The 4,323-nt window shown below is 47.4% G+C and overlaps 1 pseudogene; it reads left to right on the top strand.

Annotated features, from left to right (window-relative positions):
- The first annotated feature begins 509 nt into the window (after positions 1-509).
- LOC123650561 lies at positions 510-1,468 on the top strand (annotated as a pseudogene).
- Positions 1,469-4,323: the final 2,855 nt, after the last annotated feature.

Here is a 4,323-nt window from a genome sequence, read left to right as displayed (position 1 = left end):
CAAAGAGGAAGCCTTCTTTTATCATTTTTTAAACAAATTTTATTGTGTGTATTTAAGGTAAACAACATGATGTTATGAGGTGCACACATGCAGTAAAATGGTTGCTATGGTGAAACAAATCAACACACCCATCATCTCACCCAGTTACCCCGTGGCAAGAGCAGCTGTAATCTATTCATTTAGCAAAACCCTAAATACACTTTATTAACCCTGGTCCTCATGTTGTACATTAGATCTTTTACCTTAATTCATTTCCCAAGTATCGTGATCCACTCAGCTAGCAGAGGATGGGAGGGACAAGGTGGTGGTGGCACTGGGCATCTCAGCTAAGAGCAGGGCTAAGGCACTGAGGTGGTGGAGGTCAGTGCGTGAGGGATGGCCCGGGTCCTGGGAAAATGTTCACCTAGACACTGGGAACTCACCATGGGGCTTTGAACGTAAACGGTTGAAAATGTTTATGTTGAGTAAGTGAATGAGCGGACTGATGGCTCCCATGCTGGGACATTTCCTTACAGGAACTCATGGAGCCAGAACCTGGGACCCACAGAACCGCTGTTGCTGAGTTTGCTCTTCTGGGCCTGGTGGAAACAGAAGAGATGCAGTCTGTGGTCTTTGTGCTCTTCCTCTTTGCCTACCTGGTCACAGTCGGGGGCAACCTCAGCATCCTGGCCGCCATCCTGGCGGAACCCTAACTCCACACCCCCGTGTACTTCTTCCTGGGGAACCTATCAGTGCTGGATGTTGGATGTATCACTGTCCCTGTTCCTGCAATGTTGAGTCATCTCTTGTCCCACAAGCGTACAATTCCTAGGGAGCCTGCCTTACACAACTATTCTCCTTCCACCTTCTGGCTGCGATGGACTGCTTCCTGTTGACCGCCATGGCCTATGACCGGTTCCTGGCCATCTGCCGGCCCCTCACCTGTAGCACCCGCATGAGCCAGACGGTCCAGAGGATGTTGGTGGCTGCGTCCTGGACTTGTGCCTTCACCAATGCACTGACCCACACTGTTGCCTTAACTACCCTCAACTTCTGTGGCCCTAAAGAGGTCAATCACTTCTACTGTGACCTCCCACAGTTCTTCCAGCTCTCCTGCTCCAGCACCCAACTCAGTGAGCTGCTGCTCTTTGCTCTGGGTCTTTCGATGGCAGGTGCACCTGTGGTTCTCATCCTCGCCTCCTACATCCACCTGGCAGCTGCGGGTCTACAAATCCGCTGAGCGGAGAGCAGGAAGAAGGCCTTCTCCACATGTGGCTCCCACCTCACTGTGCTGTTCCTCTTCTATGGGACGGGGGTCTTCAGCTACATGCGTCTGGGTTCCGAGGAAGCTTTGGACAAGGATAAAGGGGTTGGCATTTTCAACACTGTCATCAACCCCATGCAGAACCCACTTATCTACAGCCTCAGAAACACTGATGTGCAGGGCGCTCTGTGGCGGATATGTGTGGGGAGGCAGTCACTGACCTGAGAGGTGACAAGGTCCCTCCTTTCCTGCCTCTTCTGGACTGAGGGAAATTTCCCAGGAAGGCAGTAACCAGTAAAAATTAGTCAATAACCATTTTTTCTTATCTCCTGATGCCTGAAGATCAGTGTTCTGTATTTGTCATATACAAATGCAGGAGACCCTGCATAATTCATTCCTTTATTCACTCAACAAAGATTTATTGAATTGCTTCCATGATCCAGTCTTTTAGAGCATTAATGAATGAAACAGAGAAAAATCTCTGCACTCATGCATCTCACGTGCCATAAAAGTAGACAAAAAAAAAGCGTCACGTGTAGTGTGTCACACGGTGATCCGTGCTATGGAGAAAAACAAAGACGGCGGATATGAAGTTGGGCACTGCCAAGCAAGCCTCCTGGGCACGTGGCTGCCTTGTTTTCAGTTGTGCCCATTTTCTGGGCAGAGTTGAAGCCCTGCAGCCCGGTATGCCTGGGAAGCAGCATTTCCTGGGGAAGGGCCATTGGGTTAGTCACAGCTGAAGTAACTAAGAACGTCACTGCAAAGTTTCCTTCTGGTGGGGATGTGAGATTCCCTCCAGCTCAGAGTATGGAAAGTTTTTCAAAACCGTGAGCCCAGTGCCAAACACTATTTCATTCAGCTGTTTGCCTTTCACCTTCAAGAAAACCAGTTTCTTCTCTCCACTACCACATGGATCCCACTGGATATTTAGGGGACAGATGCGTCTAGAGAGGAAAAGAGCCCACTAAATGAAACTGCATTAATGCACACATGATATATCCTAAAGTCAAGAAAGGGATGTTCCATCCCCTGCCATGTCGTTTTCTCTTATTTAATGTCACCTTCCTCACACACATGATAAAGCCTTTGAAAGAGTAAGCATTTATACTCCATTTAGGTCCTTAGAATTTTCACTGTGGAGTACCCAACATAGCCTTTTCCTCCAAAGTCTTTCTTTTCTCTCCCAAAGCTCCTTGCTTGCAAAATACGTATCTATAAATGTAGTTCATGAAAGAAAATCTGTCTTTTTTTTTCTCTCTTTCTCTCCCTCTCTCCCTTTCTCTCTCTTGCATGGACTGAGCTGATTATTTAAATTAAAGAACACAAAGGTGTCGTATACATACATTAAAACTTGTCTTTAAGTATGTGTTGTGATCTCTACTTGAATTACTATTCTCTTCCACTTCACAAAGGTGTTTACCAAGTACACACCACACCCTTTGTCCCTTTGGCGATGCCTCTTTCTGGCTCTGTGTTGTTAGTACATCAGGGCAGCTCCGACCCACAGTATTTCCTCCCCCTCGCGTTCATCCAGCCCTCAGCCCCTTCATTTCTGATTCTGCTCAGCCTCCCTGGGAAGGCTGCTCACCCTGTCCTGGCAATTCTACTCTGCCTCTGCTGTGTCATTCCTAACACTGTCCCCATGGCTGCACCTGGAGCTTGGCTTCTCTGTCATTTCCTCTTGGGGTCAAGGCACTGGAAAGACGAGCTGAGATGAGGAAGTGAAGCTATGAGTGGGAGGCAGGACGGGACTGGAGTGGAGCAAGGAGGATGAAATGTGAGGACACAGGGACAGGATGGTGGGCAAAAGGGGCAGGAAGGAAGGGTGGAAGTGAGGGAAAGGGCACGATAGAAAATGGGAGCTGGGAAAGAATGGGGGAGGTAGGGGCCTCCAACAAGATGCTTCGGGAATGTCAATGAGATGAAGAAACTGACACGCAATACACGAAGAATGAGAAGGGGTGGGGGGATGAGAATAAAATTCATACTGTGGGATCACCTCCCATCAGCGTGTGGCCGTATAATAACCAGCTTCTGTGCCTTTGATGTTAGCACTTGGCCTCACCCTTCCCACCAGGAAAAAAAAAATGGAACTTAGGTTTTCCTGAAGGTGTGATGATATAAAGTAGCCTGGGTACTCCTGCTTCCTCTGGCTAGGAGATGATTATAGAAGGACAGAAGTAGGACTGACAGATGGGAGAGAGGGAGGAAGATGTGCCATCAAAGTCCTCAGCCTCCCTGCCTTTGGGGCCATGCCTGCCAATTTTGTGTAGAGAACAGAGATGAAATATGATACTCGTGGGTCTCCAGACGCTTCAGGATTAAAGAGAATGTGTTTCCCTCAAAGGAAAAATTCTTGTGAACAAAAATCAGGAATATGGGTTATAACTGCAGCACCTCCACTCATCCGCCACTCTGTGATCTTAGAAATTTCCTTACCATGCTTGGTAAATTTCCAAGCCTATGGTTGGGCTTGGGTCCACCTGTACCATAAGGGACTGGGACAAGATTGTCTCTCCACAGTTGATCACATTTAACGATCAGTCATAATAGCGTGAGTGAACTTTTCCCCAGGTCTGAACACATCAGAAAACACTGTGAGACCTTTTGAGACCGCTACAACTCCCACCTCCCTGTCTACCCCATGGGCACTTAGCACAGCCTCAACTAACCTTGTTTATGAACCCAAAGGTCCCCAGGCCTTGGCATCGCTTCCTCCTGAGCATTCACCCCTTTCCTGTGTTCTGCCTGTTCTGCAGGCCCAAGGGGTTTCCTTAACAAGTGGGGAAGTTGCGTTTCCTTGGGGAGTTTTCTCTTAGTGCTCCCAAATGTAAATATATTTACTTTAAGATCATTCAGAAATGCTACACCTGACAGTGGAAACATTCAGAAAATATTATTTTGTCAAGTATAAAATGAAAATCCAAGTGTTCCTTCACCGCACCAAAAATCCCATTATTCAGAGTTCACACCTCTTAAGAATTTTGTGTTTATTCCTCCAGGGATTTTATGCATATGTGATACGCTCATTTCACATCAGCAGAACTATACTGTTCTGTGATCGGCTTTTTGTTTATCCT

Source organism: Lemur catta, chromosome 15 (genome assembly GCF_020740605.2).
Source record: "Lemur catta isolate mLemCat1 chromosome 15, mLemCat1.pri, whole genome shotgun sequence".
Taxonomy (NCBI): Eukaryota; Metazoa; Chordata; class Mammalia; order Primates; family Lemuridae; genus Lemur; species Lemur catta.
Note: the sequence above shows the minus strand (reverse complement) of the source record. Positions and strands in the feature narration are given on the sequence as shown.